The sequence below is a fragment of the Trachypithecus francoisi genome, unplaced genomic scaffold (assembly GCF_009764315.1).
Source record: "Trachypithecus francoisi isolate TF-2019V2 unplaced genomic scaffold, Tfra_2.0 Lachesis_group13, whole genome shotgun sequence".
Classification (NCBI taxonomy): Eukaryota; Metazoa; Chordata; class Mammalia; order Primates; family Cercopithecidae; genus Trachypithecus; species Trachypithecus francoisi.
The window spans coordinates 14131101-14148250 of record NW_022681458.1 but is presented as its reverse complement, the minus strand read 5'-3'; the positions used below and the strand labels follow the sequence as shown (position 1 = coordinate 14148250).

The window sequence follows — 17150 nt, the reverse complement described above, 5'->3', positions numbered from 1 at the left end:
GCCAGCACACCATCAAAAGCAGCTTAAAATCTTGACTGAGGTTTTTTCTTTATACACTTGGCCAGTCGAAAGCCAACTGAAGAGTGGTAGGGTGAGGTCCACGTATCTGCTCCAAAATCATTTAGGAAAGTATGTTAAATAGCATACACTGCTCTTACCCAATCAAATGTCCCAGCCCAGCAACATTTAATTGGCAGTTTGTTTCATGTCCAGCAATCAAAGACATTAAGGACCACTAACATTTACATCCATGAATTCATTTAGACAGTTTTCTTTAATTGATGATAAAGACACTACAATTCTAAGTACCAGACAGAATCAGGAAAAAAAAAAATTGAAAATAAGCATAACACTATAAAGAAAACCTGGAAAAGTGAAACACTTCTAAATAAAAAATATATACCTGGCCTGGTACCCATTACATATATACATAATACATGTTATACACATATATACAGTAAATGTTTTGGTAGCAATACAGACCATGCATTGGTCTTTGTGTACACAGATGAAGTAGCACCGAGGACAGCACCACCATCTTAAGATGACAAACCAAACTACACATACATTAAATGAAAATACATATGTGTTTAATTTGGCCCACCCTGTAGCCCAGAGGTGTAAGGAAAGTACTTTGCAAGAAAAACTTGTTTGGGGAACTACATTCTTAAGCCAATGGCGAAGTTCTAAAAAGAAAAAAAAAAAAAAACCTACAAATGTCTATGCAAATACGGACAAGTTTTCCTGTTTACTGAATTTGTCCTATCCTATGGCATACTGGTTAACAGCATAAGGAAAGAGAGATTTAAATGCCAGGTGAATGGCAGAAGTCTAAAACACCAGATCTTTTTGGTGTATCCGTCACAAATGGCAAGTCATTCACAAACTAGAAAAGAAAGATAACTCTCCACGTAAGTCGTGTGTTTTCTGATCATATTAGCTAATTATAAGCTCTTTATTCATAATCAATTCCTCGAGGAGGGTTAAGCACCTCCAATATCATTCCACCTCCTCTCTGCACTTCATGTGATGCTCTGTTTACAAGCAGTGGGAGACACACAACAGGTTACACTTTCTCTACCTATACTCAGGAGGCAGACTTACAGAACTCTGGAAGGACTACGAAGATCTTCTGTGGTGCTGTCTCAGAAATGACCCACGGCACCACGGTTTATCCTCGGTGTTCTACTGACTATGGGGCTGTTTTTGTTCTCCATAACTGAGCTCACATTCTGGAGGTGTTTTAGTCTTGGCAAGGTCATATTTCCTCACATTCCTAGAGCATGCTTCTTCCTCTCAAGTTTCTCACAAGCCTATACACACATATACCTATACAGATGTATATATACATCTATATATCTAGTGTATATGTATCTATATACACACACACCCCACACACACGTCACATACACACACACACACACACACACACACACACATATACAACATTACCTCCAACTAACATTCATCATTCACGGTATCCTAGGAACATTAACTCCCATGTCAAGTCATTGCAAAGAAGAAATTTCATATTGGCTTCCACCCATTCTCCTTCCCATTCCTACCAAAAGGGTCCTGTCTCTCCCCAGTCAAGGTCTTGATTCATACAGTGTCTGGATTCAGGGCCTCCTTGTGTGATGGACTGACCTACAGAGCACTCTGCAAAAGCAGCATGAGATCAAATATAGGATCACTGTCACCAGCAGTTGGAAGACTGCACATGGATACTATTTTTCATGGCTCTCATTGTCAGTGGATGGTGAAACCCTTACCACCTGCCTCCCTGCCCTTTTTTTAACCATCTGCAGTAAATAAAATTAAAGTTTCCAACTTTGTGTTATATTGCATTCAGGATGCAAGACTGAATAAAATAGGGCTTCAGTATTGTAAAATACTGTTTCTTACCATACAGAAAAATTGTTTCTTAATACTTCAAATGTCTCAAATTTAAATGATAGCTAGAAGACAAAAGCCAGAGAAGGAAAGGTTAAAAATCTCTACTTCTGGCTAGATGATTTTTAGTAGATCCATTTTTGCAGTCACTAGATTAGTCAAGAGAGTCCTTGACCTTTGAAAGTCAGCAAGAAATAGCCACAAATGTAACATCAGTACTGATTTGTCATTATTGACTCAGGTGGTTGATCATTAATGGATTCTCTTCCCTTCTAGCTGGTTCTAGGGCCATTCTTTTGCCCAGAATGAAGATATCATCAAAGTCATGAAACATATTTGTTCTTTTCACAAAAGAGGATTTTAAAACTCTGCCTAAGTCTCTAAGGAAGAACGCTGTGAGAGGTTGGTGTCATGAAGAAAAACCCACTAACTTCTAGGTTAACCAGAGGCCACTAGATGCCTCAATAATGAAAGCCCTTGGCTGGCCTACAAATCCTTTGAAATGGATAAAAGCCAACTCTCCTCAATGGGAACTGAACACAAGGACTTAGCAGCTGACGTTGCTCAAAGGAAACCCTTTGTGTTGCCAGAGCATGAGTTTTTGGTTTGAGTACCAGCAACTTCCAGTTTTAAATTGGTAGTTTGATGCTACCATCAAAACCAGCTCAGGTACCACTAGAAGCAGCTTAAATAAGAATTTCTACCTTTACGCTATTTGACTCAAAAAGTCAGAGAAATAGAAACCAAGAGATAGATTTTTCCAGTCCGTTCATTTCTGCTCTCATCCAAAACATGTTGATAATTCCACATGCAGAGGTATCTCGGTAACACATATTCAAAGTGTAGGTTCCTTGAGAAATAATAACCAGCTTTACAGGAAAATGGTTGGGAGTGACTTTCTTCATTGATTTCTCTTTAACTATTTCAGTCCTCAAAGGAAAAGAGCAGGGGAGCTTGCTCTCGTCTTCCACTAGCAAGAGTATGAATCAGAATGCTTGAAAATATGAAAAGTTAGTTTGACTAAGAAAGTCTTTTTTACAAAAGAGTAAAAAACAACTTTCATATCAGATTTTCAAAATGGGTAGTCCTCTCTACTAATAGGAAATGATGTAATTCTGCAAGTTCCTTGAAAACAATGGATTCTTATGACTCTAGACCCTATTTATCTTAGAAATTGATGAGCATGCAAATGATTAAAATCTGCAACAATGAACATTGCACAACAGTCTGTGAGGTACATGCCATCTGGTTGAATGAACAGTAACACGGGCCTCAGCAGTGTGAGGGGTTCCATTTATCTCTGCTCCCTTTTGAGTAGAGCTGGGGTCCCCACACAGTTCATCAGGAGGCAGCAGCCACCACAATGCTCTCCAACCCTGGCCCCTACTTTGTAGTCCCCACTCCCACCCAGGGAGCTTAGGTGTTCAGAGAAAGAAAATGTTGCTCCTTCCAATAGTAGGGCTGGGAATTCCTGAGAGAGAGATAGAGGCTCCCACAGACTCAGAAGGAGCCTGATAAGTGCATTAATTCATTTAACCTTTCGGAAGTGTCCTGGTAAAAAAGATTTAAAAATCTGTCGGCAATATCTTTAAATGCATTCATTGCCATTTCTTTTTCACATGGAAAAAATTCCAAGACGTGTATACTTTCCAAACAAGAAAAGAATTAACATTTTCACTGCTGGCTAGATGTTTCAGTAGCAGATCATTAAGCTTTTATGTGCTCTCTGTATACTGTGTGTTATTAACTAATCACTAACAGGCCAGCACCCACCAAGGCAAATGGGCCAATTACATTCAGTTAAATAATGTAACACTGGAAGTTCTCAAAAAATACGAGATAAGGTAAGGATCTTAGGGAAAGTGACACGTAGCCCTGGTCATAATGCAAAACACTTTCTGGAATTTTCATTTCTGGTTAGCAAGACCTCACTTGTCTTATCATCTTTCTCAAGACAATGCAGGAAATGAAATATATCATAATGTGTGCACAGAAAAAAAATGGTGGGAATAGAGTGGAAACTTACAGAAGTGGTGGGGGGAGGGAGAGAAGAAAAGATCAACAGTATCTAGTTTATTATGAATAGAAAGACATTTCCAGAATTTATAAACACCCACATTGTTCATTCCAAAGACAGTTTTTGATTTGAAGGAATCACCCATCTCCTTCTCTTTACAATATATACAATGGAAGACTTTGATTTCCTCTTCTTATAATTTTGCTTCCATTCAATTGCCAATTTTAAGCTGGCACTTAAAAACACCCAGTCAAATATATCCTTCTTCAGTTTAATTAACATGGCCTATTGTCTTATAGGAAAAAATACAAAATTAAGAGTACTTCTTATGAGGAACTCAGCTCAACATCAGATTTATATTACAAGAGATAGTATCAGCAAATATAACTATACAATTGAGGACCATCTATGGCACTATGATTCTTATATTATTTTTTCTGAATTACAATCTTAAAAACAAGGATCATACCCTATTCTACTCTTTTAAGCCTTGTTTTAAGCATTTGCTCCACTCTTTACAACAGAACATTGTATATCTCCGTCCCACATCCAAAAAAAAGATGTGCTGTAAGAGAAGTTACATTTTCATTAAAAAAATTACACATATAAATCAAAACCTATGTTAAATATTTAATACTCTCTCCACCCAACGTGAACAGTTTTGTATGAAATAATTTACAATGATGCTTTGTCGTACACAGTTTCAGCAGCAGATGAAATGGATCTTGTAAATGCATTGAGAGTAAACCCATTCTCTCATGACATGGTGATGGGCACATCAGCTCATTGTAGCCAGCTAAGTCCTTAAGGTTGAAGATGAAGTTTATGCAGACTCCTTGTTCTGGTGTCACAGTGCTTTTTTTTTTTTTTTTTTTTTTTTTTTTGCTTGGCACAATATAGAACGTGCAGTTCAGTCAATAAAATCCTGAGGATTGGATAAAGTAAACAAACTGAAATGGATGCATCGTACCATCTACTGATGAGGAAGACATGAGGTCCTAGTTGTGAATTGTGAAATATTTAGAGTCTGGGTACCCATGAGTTAGAGGAGGATTTGCTGAGGTCATTTAGGTCTTCATTCTGAAAAGAAAAATGAAAGAATTCATCACCACAGGCATCTCAAACTGTACAATCACTATTTCAGAACCTTTCTTTTACAAGGAGCAGTGTCGTATAAACTGAAATTACAGGAACAAATAGTACTGTCCACCTAAATACAATCAACAAACTGTATTTAGCTTTTTATTTATTTCAAAATGCAAGAGTCTAAAGAAATCACTAACTAAAAGTCATCAATGTGGAATCTGTAAACAAATCAACATGAGCTGGATGTTTCAGAGGTTTAGCAAAGGAAAAATAGAAAATTCTTTGGTGTTGTGATGGAAGCAAAAACATACATTATAGTTGCTATGTAAAATGACCATCCAGTATGAGCGGGTTGTAGTCAGTCTGTGTTCCATCTCCCTCTGGTTAAAAGTCAGCTGCAGAGTTGCAGAGCTTCACATGACAGGATCGGAAATCAATTTTTAATGTGCACAAACATTGTTTGACACGAGAATTTTAGATGGAAAGGGAGACCCAAGCAAAATAGACCTACTTAATGATTAAATAAGAAAACAAAAGGATTCAGATTTACGTCTAATAGAAATAAGTTATTTAGGCAGAAGCACAGCATTTCTTCTTCGCAAGTCAAGAAGGTAAATTTTAAAGGGGCACTATCCATGATTCCCCTTCAGAGTGAAGACTCTTTTTCAACCTCGTAGAGCATCTTTTACTCAAAGATTACATTACATAGTCTTTTAGAGGTCCTTATTTTTCATGCATTCAAAACTTATCTATAAATATCAGTATCTATAGCGTGCACCAAAGGGTATTTAGCAGAAAGTAAATAAGAAATACTTGTTGAATGAGTACATGGTTGCACTAAATACTAGGAACTGTAGAGAGTTGAATTCTGTTGGAAACTCTGCCTTTTAGTAATTCCAGAAAGGAAGGCAAGTTCTGTTCATAAATACATGGCATGTGAAGCAGACATCAGTACATGCTGTGATACATGCATGGGGACAGCAGCTCTAGACATGTGGAGGACAGAAAGAATCCTCCCAGCTGGGGGTGTAAGGGAAGCACCTCCTCACTGACACACCTGGCTTGGTTTTGGAAGAAAAAGAATAATTTGGGGAGGTGGAAACAGGGATTGTGTCTATGTTGCTTCAGGGTTGCAGTCCCAGAACATAACATAAGGCTTGCCACATAGCGGAACTTAATAAATAGGAGTAAAATACATGAAAAGGAAAAGGACACTTCCCACTGAGAACATATGACAAGGTCCTACAGGGTGAGATCGCAGCCGTGAGCAGGCTCAAGTAGAGGAAGTGGCTTCACTGGACCCCAAGGTTTCTAAGGAGGGATAGAAGGAATTAAGTCTACGAACATAGGTTGAGGTAGATGGTGAAGAACCTTGAATGACAAGCTAAGAGGTCTTTATCTAATTATAGAGACAACAAGGACATGCTACATTGACATATGGTCAAGATGTAGCAGTAATAATCCACATCACCGCCGGGCGCGGTGGCTCAAGCCTGTAATCCCAGCACTTTGGGAGGCCGAGACGGGCGGATCACGAGGTCAGGAGATCGAGACCATCCTGGCTAACACCGTGAAACCCCGTCTCTACTAAAAAATACAAAAAACTAGCCGGGCGACGTGGCGGGTGCCTGTAGTCCCAGCTACTCGGGAGGCTGAGGCAGGAGAATGGCCTAAACCCAGGAGGCGGAGCTTGCAGTGAGCTGAGATCCGGCCACTGCACTCCAGCCTGGGCGGCAGAGCGAGACTCCGTCTCAAAAAATAATAATAATAATAATAATCCACATCACCTACAAGGATAGCAACAACTTCCAAAATACACACGACATAAGTGTAGACCAATATATTAGGTTGGTGCAAAAGTCATTGTGGTTTTTGCCATAAAAGAAATTACAAAACCCACAATTACTTTTGGACCAACGTAATATCTTTTTCCCTCTGTCTCCTCTTGAAGGGAATGATCATGGCTGGGATCAGTCATCATTCATTACGCAATGGTTTTCTGATAAGTGAGAGTTTACCAAATGAGGACTCTAGTTTTAGGAGATTTCTGTTTATTTTTAAATATTAACTCTGCCTCTAAAAGACAGGTAAACAAACTATTTTTTTAACTGACTAATGAAGACTTGGCATGACGATCCCAATGTAAAAACAAACAAAAAATGAAAGCATTCCAAGTTTGCCCCTTTAATTGCCAGAGAAACAGGATTTACTCTGTGTGGTGTCTACAAATGAAAGGAAAGCCCATCCCTTCACAAGCCATTGGTATGCTAGGAAACTCCCCACAACAAGCTCCAGATCTCTTTCTTACTGTCAAGCTTCTCCTGAATGCATATAGGAACGTTCCCACTAGAATTTCTAGATTAGTGCTTAACAGAGCTTCACAGCTCCGGGGCCTCTAATTAGGCAGGAAGGCCATACTTTATTAAAGGACTTGTGACAAACAATCAAACTGCCGAATATAAAATGGGGGAAAAGCAAAGGGCATATGGTATGTTTTTCATTTCCTATCTGGCTCTTCTCCAGAAGGGGTGGGTGAAGAGCTTTGTACAGGAACACACTGTACCCTCTTTTATCATCACACGTACCAACCTGCATGGATGCATAAGGACAGAGACCCGGGGCCCTTTGAGGAGAGGGAAAAAAACGTGGCTTCACTGGGTGCTGAAATCTACTGCTTTGGGCCACTTGGAAATGATCCCTGTCATTATCCACAAGTATGTTCAAAGGGCAGGGAATAAACGGACATATCAGGTCCACTGATACCTTCCTTCCACAGTCTTACTTATTAGCACACTACTTCTCAAAGTCCCTTATCTGAAGTCCTGATCAACACTTGTCTCAGCCACAAATGCTGCCCGTTGGTGGCATTCAACATCAGAGACTATGAAAAAGTGAAAGTAAGCGGTAAAAAGTGTGAGGCAATGCTGACGAGGGGGTGGCAATGGGAACAGGCAGTAGAGATCTGGACAAACATAAAGGGAAAGTCTGAAGTTCACACCTGTTTGTCCTTGTACAGGACGTGTGTATCTGTGTATGCACATAAAGTTCAGCTACATGGACATCCTTCAGTGGGAACTGACCTTCACAACAGCCACCTTGGGGGCTGCACACTTATTCCAGTCATGTAGCCACTGTTTGCAGCATTTTTGGAATGCCTGCTCAGCCTTGGGCATATTCTTTTGAATAGTCTCTATAGTAGCCAGTCTTAGCCCTCTGAGAACATGTTTGATCTTTGGAGACAGCCAAAAAGCTTCAAGAGCCAAATATGGTGAATAATGGGACTGACTAAGCTGGGTAATAGTTCCCAGTGAGGTATTATCTAAAGCCAAAGAGCTCCGAGACTGAAGTTCCAAAAGCAGAGTTGTACACAACACTTGCTCTGATGAGTTTGTTGGTAAGGAAGTCTCCTCCCTTTAGAGACAGACCTCAACACAAGCTTAATGAGACTAAAGTTCATCTGTCTGTATCTCCCTAGCTCCACACACTCACAATCAAGCAAGGCTGAACTTGAATAAAGCAACTCACTCAAAAAAGGCAAACATTTGTGTAACTTAATATATTTTTAAAAAAGAAAAAAAGCAATGCCCATACGAGGGTATTGCAGTCTGTCATTCAATGCAGTAAAGCATAAATACAATGATAAGGACTGGAATAAGCAGGGGAAAAGCCCGCATAGCCATACATGTTTAATACACTTTATATCTACACCACTTCAATTGACTGAAAGGAGAAAATTGACTGACCAGAGGTAGCAAATATTGCTACAAAGTTTTACAAATGCAAAAATTCATTTGTAACACGCAGAAACTGGAAACAAAAGGCAAAACATTTCCTTAAGAGAAGACACTGCAAATATCAAGTGGTGATGTTCCTACAATATATTCTGGTTACATCATTGGGGAATAACTTCTGAAGGCAGAAATACAATGCACCTGTCATGAGATTTAGTAGCAGGAAATTACATTTTGACAAAATTTCATCACCACATCAGTATCTACTATGCCCCTCTGCGTGTATATTCTCGTAAGATAAAACCCACCTAATCCTGTTGCCAGTAATGAAAAATGTAATTTTTAAAGCATTATCAAATAAGTCAACACTTGAGCAATGCAACTTGAGACCTATGGATTATTGCATTATTGCATCTAGTAGGAATTTACATCTTCTGGGTTCTACCGACTTAAACTATGCCTACAATAGCTGAAAAACAAATAAAGGCTTTGCTTCCTTTTACACTGTCTCAGCTTACTGATCATTTTACTGGGAAAGCAGCTGGAAACAGCACGAGGGTATAAGTATGATGGAAAGGTCTGTACACTTTCAGCAATGCATTCTTGGTCAAAACAATTGACAAATGTTTTTATCCTGTATTCATATGTTTTGAAACTTCTTGCCAATATGTTAAATCAAGTGCAATATAGTAATAAAAAATCTAGTTGGGGCATTGCTAGTCGTTTCTACTTTTACTAGGGAAATAAGAGTAAAATATTCGAAGTTTCTTGGCTACTGTCATAAACTAAATTGTTAGAAAATAACTCTTCCTTATCCAACTGTGCTTTAAAAAAATGACTGTAGTGATGACTTTTTTTTCAATAGAGGTCATTGTTTGAAATCTTATATTGTAGACGGAGGTAGAAAATTCATATAAATTAAATTCCTCCACTTAAAGAAATGAATCAAAACAGCATATTTCGCTTTCAGCTAACACAAACAGCTGTGTTTTTTAAAAAATATATCTTGAATATAAGACAGAAAATGTATAAAATACAGGAAGATGTAAAGAAGGAATAAACATGAATTATATTCCCCGCCACCAGGAAAACCACTACTCAGCTGTGGTGGTAATTTCACAATGCACTTAAAGGATTTGAACTTTTAAAATACTACATTTAATGTCTCCCAAAAAAGTCTAAGTAGGAGAGGAAAAAACTGTTTTAATCATACTTCGATCTTTCCCATTCTTAAAAATCCATGATGAGAAATTTTTTTGAAATGTTATCCAACTTTTTAAAGGCTCCTGGTATTCCATCCCATTCTCATCATCCCAATGCATTGTATAATATGGGGAGAGCAGGAATTTGAAAGTAGGAAAATCTTCTGGCTCCATGGCTTTAGTTTCCAAAAGCCTCAGTATTTAAGGGAATGGCACAGGCAAAATATTTGGAAGAGCCAGGAGAGCAGAAGGATTCCTCTCAGGTTAGAAAAGATTCCCTTCACAAGAGCAGAGGGGTCAGTGGGTAGCTCTGTACCTTGCAAGATTCTGATAGTGATGCCTGTGACCTCTCTCTATTCTGTCTTCTCCCGTCTGTTGATTTCTTATTTCACACAATTACATTAAACTGCATACCCTTCCCTCCTACCACAATTCATTTCTTCAGTTACCTCACTGCTAATACACTTAATTCACAGTACCACTAACTGGAAGCAAATCATGTCTTCTAGAATGCATATTAATAAAGCACCTTACAACACACACATTCAGCATACCTGAATCTGGCAAATGAGCCCAGTAAACACACACACACACACACACACACACACACACACACACATATTAGCAGCAGTCTCAAATACCTTTATAGTTCTGGTAATAGATGGGTGTTCCTCATTCAAATTCATACCTCAATAAAATCCCACTATAAAATCTCAGATGAATAAAAATGACCACTGACCTATGGATAGACTGTGAAACACTTATTAAAGGAATTTCCCAGCTTAAAGCCTTGGTTCTAGCATTTGAGTTAGTAGCATAGGAGTAAGCTGCATTCTCTTGGCCTAGCGCTATTAGCTATGGTCATATTGCTGATACATAAAGAAGGGCTAAATCCAGAGAGCCTCTAAAGTCTGGGACATGGGATAAGCTCTCCGTTCTTTACAAGGGACAGCTGGGAAGTATGGGGGCAAGCTGAAGCTTGGAAAAGGAGAAAACTAACCCGTGAATTCTCAATTCTCAACTCTAAAGCCTTCAGATCATACTCACACACATCAAGTGAAGATTGAGCTAAAGTTAGAGGTAAGACCAACATGTTTGCTACTTGGATGTTGAAAGGAGAAAGCCATTTTAGTTAAAGAAAGGAAACCAACTTCTTTTAAAATAGGCCAGGATTGAGCTGGAAAGACTTGGTTTTGTGGTCTTAAATGGCAAAGGGTAAGCCAACCAGCCAAGTCAGTGCTTTAATGGAGCTGCTTAAATAGCACTTTTGCCTGGTGCAAGTCACATGGGAGAGGGCTGGTGAAAATAACAAGGTTGCCGGCCAGACCTTCCAGTGTGCAGGGTTGCCAAGGAAGAAAATTCAGGGAGAGTTGCCAACATGTGAGAGGCCATCTCGCTCCAGTTCCCCTTTTGTCCCAGTGAAAGAGCTTCTGGCAGGGCTGGTGACTTCAGGAGACCACCAATGAAGAAAGGCACACGCATTACGAAAAAAAAAAAAAAGAAGACGAAAAGGCGACCATCAAGTCTGTCAGCTCTGGCTGAGGTTACCGGGCTGAATTCTGTCAGTCCCGTGAATTTCTCCTTCCCCAGCTACCAAAGGCAGAAGGAGATTCTGGAAACTTTTCAGGATGGTTAGGAATTTGTGGAGAAGACAGACTAAAACAACATTTAATTCTCAGTAATTAAAAGTAGTCTGTCAATGATATATTAAAGACATCTGAATAAATACTAATACATCTTTTAAGCCAAAGAATATCCACTTCCGTTATTTCCCATTCTTTTTATTAACAGGAAGCATGCCGATAATGAAAATGAGGTTAAGACCATAACAGCTCCTTCCCTCAAATATAAATCAAAATGTTTCCAATCTCCCTTTTACCAATACTATAGTTTGTCCTATGTACATGACAGATTCAAGGTAAAAGGACTCAGGAAAAAAAACAAAAAACAAAAAACAAAAAAAGTCCCTCTTCAAGTCAGACCACATGCACTCTCAGGCAAGAAGATTTAATTTTTTCTTTTCTTTTCTTTTTTTTTTTTTTTTGAGACAGAGTCTCACTCTGTCACCCAGGCAAGAGTGCAATGGTGCCACCTCGGCTCACTGCAACCTCCCACTCCTGGGTTCAAGCAATTCTCCTGCCTCAGCCTCCCTAGTAGCTGGGATTACAGGTGCACACCACCACACGTGGCTAATTTTTGTATCTTTAGTAAAGACGGGTTTCACCATGTTGGCCAGCCTGGTCTCGAACTCCCAACCTCAGGCGATCCACCCGCCTCGGCCTCTCAAAGTGCTGGGATTACAGGTGTGGGCCACTGCGCCCAGCCAGGAAGCTTTAATTTTAACAGAGTTCAACCAAAATAAACCTGTTACGAAAAGACATAAAGGTAATATGGCAGAATAGTCCCTACCAAGTGAGAATGTCATACTAATGTCTTCCTTCTGCTTTCATGAGCACTATTTCTGCAGCGTCTTTTCACTCACAGAAATTGCATTTCAGTTCTGAGGTTTCTATTGTAATTTCACATCACGTTGGGGTTTTGGATTTTGTTTGTAATGGTCAGATTACAGGATACAGGTTTTATAGGTCTGGCTTTGATACAAACCAGTAGACTTACATTACAATCACAACTTCATTGAGCGTATGGATGGTGAAAATTGTGTGCAATACTGTTTCTATAATTAGACAAAAGGGAATCAGACAGACCTTATTTTCACTGCCTTTACTTTTTGTGAAAAACTAATAGATATCTCATTCTTTGCCCTCTCCCTGGAGTCAATTTGCTTCCAGAAAGCAAGCGTCTGATTTTACATTTGAGTAACTGTCTGACTACCCAATTGTTTCTCAACCATCATCAGTTTTTCCATAATAGCGCAGGAATCAGGCACTGAACAAGCATTTGCATAGACATCCCTGGTCTGCAGCGAACTGAGGTAAGAATCATTAACACCACTGACATCACTTTTGGCAGCTAGAGAGGTGGGAAAACCTGTGTTTAATTTATTTCCTACTCACCGCAAGTTTTAGCTGGAGTCCCCGATAGTATGGGTTGTGGTTGACTTTATGGAATAACTTGGTCATGTAAGAAAAATCTACTGAATTGAGCAAGCATCTTCCAAAACAAGCATGAGGTACCTCAGCTGCGGCGCCATGATCTTCCCATAGGTTTTTCTGATTCCTAAACAGGCCTAACAGAGGACAATGCCACTCCCAATAGTTCCTAATAGGAGCAAGCTCAAGCTCAGTAGGTTTTCCCTACAACATACATCTAAGGCAGGGGTCCTCAGGTCCCAGGCTGTGGACCAGTAGAGATCCATGACCTGGTAGGAACCAGGCTCCACAGCAAGAGGTGAATGGTGGATGAGCAAAACCACCTGAACTCTGCTTCCTGTCAGATCGGCAGCGGCATTAGATTCTCACAGGACTGTGACCTCTATCATGAACCGTGTATGCAAGGGATCTAGGTTGCATATGCTCCTTATGAGAGAAGAATGCCTGATGAAACCATTCATCCCCCCACCACCAGCCATGGAAAAACTGTCTTCCATGAAACCTGTCCCTGGTGCCAAAAAGGTTGGAGACCCCTGATCTAAGGAACCTCTCCAGGAAGCCATCATCTTACAGAAGCAAAAAAGGTTTAGCCGTTGTTTTCCTTTTTGCTTTGAGGAAAATATCAGGGGGAAAATGTTGAGAAGAATTTGATCTGGGATTCTTTGAATTGAATTGTTCTTTAAAAAAAAAAAAAACACAAAGTGATCTAACTATTGCAAAAGGACTCCCTCTCTGAAACCAACTGAAACTGATTATAATACAAGTATATGGCAGCATATTTCAAATGTATTTGACCCACAATTCTCATTTGCTTTACCTGAAGAATATTTGTTATGGAAATGCAAGTCATAAAGATTTCTGGGCTATGATAGTAATTCTTAAACAAAAGTCAATGTAAAAGGAGTAAGGAAAAGCATACCATTCATCTTAGATTTCAGAAGGCCATACATAGGCAGGAACCATATTAATTAGCCTGATGAATTCAAGAGAAAGCTATGAACTGTTGCTTACAGTAAAGCAATAATGCAATAAATGTGTGTTTCCCTGGAGTTGCCTCTTTCTGAGTGACAAGTGAGTAACCTGCATGTGATTTTGAATTAAAAAATGTACTTTAGGGAATTCAACCCCAAAAAAGGTTATTTTCAGAATGAAGACGGAGCTATTACATGGCTGTCATACTTTTTAAAGACTGATAATTTTGTTTAAGTCAAAACTTATTTCTGAATTAAAATTTGAAAGGAAACTAAGACAAGTTCCATTATCCCATCTCTCACTGTTCTTTTCTCTGTGATTTCAGTCAAGTTGCTCACCCTCCAAAATCCCAAATGTTTTCATCTGTAACACAGGAGAGCATTGCCCATTTCACAGGGTTATCATTGAGATTAAATGAGATAATACATGACATTTTCTTATCCTTGTGCCTGACACATAATAAGCCTTCAATCATTAGCTCTTAGTGTAACTACTGTTATGAAGAACTAGAAACCCTTGGATCCCACATCTTTTCCTGATACCTGAAAACACACCAGCCAAAAACACTGTGGTGGAACTAGCAAGCATGGATGACTCCACCAACCAAATGCTAGGCAAGGATTGAATCTGAAGCCAAAATGAGGATGCATTTTGCGAAGAGAGGACAAAGTTATTTCAGGAAGGAGGAATGGGAAAATGCCAGAACAAAAAGAAAAAGTAAAAGTCACAGCAGTAGTAGGGCTAAAGATATGATTTGTAATACAATGTTATACAAGAACCTGTCTACCTACACAGGCAAGAGTACAAATTCAGTATCGAGACAATAGCAGTCACCTACAATGGGGAAGATCTCAAATGAATGCTGTCTACAGAAATATCAGAAAGGCCACTTTTATTGCTTGAAAAAAATCAGAAGTTTGAAGTCCCCTACTCTTTCTAAGTCTGCTAATGAAAGACTTCTAATACTACTGAAAGTATTTACAAAGAAATCACATGAATATCCTTAAATGGGTGTTCAGTGAGATTCTTAGGCATTATTTCTAGGTTCTAAAGCATGTTTATAATTGTTGGGGGTGGGCGCAGGGAATTGGGTGGCTTTTGTTTCCAAATTCTTTTCCCCAATCTCTCATCTGAAGGAACTGAACAGGAGTGTGATCTAGCCAGTCAATCCTGCCTGAGTAACTTGACGAAAAACTGAAATTGCTGCCAGATGCACATCTAATCGTTGGCAGCTGGAAGGGGGGGGAAATCTGAGAAAGATAATCTAAAATAATTGATAATGCATCCGCTGCTTGCAGCTCTAAGGTCACTGAGGCAGACAATGGTGCAAATTTCTAACTGACTGCAAACACTTCTTTACTGCCTTGTGTAAAGAGGCAAAATTTTTCCAGTTGACAAAGAGGGGCCGACCTTTCACCTCCTGACCCCAAAGCTCCTGGTCCTTTGCTTTCATCTTTCAAGTCTTACTTCCACTTCGTTCCTGCCCCTCTCTATTTTCTCCATTATCTGACATTTCAGCCTCATTCTTTTTAATGTGGAAAAAGCCTCTTGCTTAAAAGTTCCCTAACAGCATTCTTTTTTTTTTTTTTTTTCTTTTTTGAGGCAGTCTTGCTCTGTCAACCAGGCTGGAGTGCAGTGGTGTGATCTCAGCTTACTGCAACCTCTGCCTCCCAGGTTGCAGCGATTCTCCTGCCTCAGCCTCCTGAGTAGCTGGGAGTACAGGTGCGCACCACCACGCCTGGCTAATGTTTGTACTTTTAGTAGAGACGGGGTTTCACTATGTTGGGTAGGTTGGTCTCAAACTCCTGACCTCCAATGATCCACCCGCCTCCGCCTCCCAAAGTGCTGGGATTGCAGGTGTGAGCCACCGTGCCCAGCCCGTAACAGCATTCTTAAATGAAACTGCATATCACATTATTGCAGTGTTGAGCTGCCTGTCTGGCTGAGCTAAAAGCAGCTCCCCGTGGACTGTTGTGCCGCATTCTTAATAAACAGGTAGTGACAACTTTTAGCTAAGGAACCATCATTAAGAAATATTTATAGTGACTGTTATGGACTGAAATGTGCCTTTCCTTGCAATTTATATGTTGAGATCCTAACCCTCAACATGCTGGTCATTAGGAGGTGGGGCCTTTGGCAGGTAATTAAGTCATGAGGGTGGAGCCCTTATGGGTGGGATAAGTGCCCTTATGATGAAACATGAGAGCTTGCTTTCTGCTCTCTATCACAAGAGGCTACAATGAGGAGACGGCCATCACAAACCAGGAAGAGGGCACACCAAACCAGGGTCTGTGGTGCCTCATTCTTGGACTCCCTCACCTCCAGAACTGTGAGAAATAAATGTGTGTTGTTTAAGCCACCATCAACTCAATTTTGTAATAACAGCCCAAACTAAGACAGAGACTCTGAGGGGACTGCAGTCCCAAGGGAGATAAATGGGGTAACCTTCAGGCCCATGGAAGGGCCAGACAGAAGCCATCCATCTGGCCTTTGGCAGAAACATGCTCGTGAGACTCGACCGACTTCTCTTTGCAGACACCCTCTACTCTCCAAGCACTTCATTAAATCTCTAGGGTAGTAGTGGTTCTCCATTTGTGTGGGTGAAAACACTTTGCCCCACAGGGAACATTTGGCAATGTCTGCAGATTGTCACAACCAGGATGGGGTGGCGGGGGAGAGATGCTTCTGGCTTCTAATGCGTAAGGGCCTGGAATACTACTAGACACATTACAACACAGTGGACAGCCTACTGCAACAAATTAACAGTTTAACAAAATGGAGAAAATACCTGGTTTCACAATCATTTGCAAAGTTCAGGGAGATAACAGGTAAGGCTGCAGTGAACAAGGAGACACATTACTTACACAACCCATTCATCACGCTCATTGCCCTGAAATCTCTGAGAGTCAAAAAAAAAAAAAAAATCCTCAAGGGCCAGGTGTGGTGACTTACACCTGTAATACCAGCACTTTGAGAGGCCAAGGAGGGCAGATCACATGAGGCCTTAGGAGTTTAAGACCAGCTTGGCCAAATGATGGAACCCCATATCTATTAAAAATACAAAACTTTGCCAGGCGTGGTGGTGCACATTTGTAATCCCAGCTACTCGGGAGGCTGAGGCGCAAGAATCACTGGAACCCAGGAGGTGGAGGCTGCAGCAAGCTGAGATCTAGCCACTGAACTCTAGTCTGGGGAACAG

The 17150-nt window shown here is 40.1% G+C and overlaps 1 protein-coding gene across 1 annotated transcript in view; it reads right to left on the bottom strand.

Moving 5' to 3' along the window:
* Nucleotides 1–255: 255 nt before the first annotated feature.
* Nucleotides 256–17150, bottom strand: part of IRS1 (insulin receptor substrate 1) — a 66693-nt gene continuing 49798 nt past the window's right edge. Inside the window, 1 exon segment of the mRNA XM_033230038.1 lies at nucleotides 256–4990. The gene's annotated coding sequence lies outside the window, so the exon portion shown is untranslated.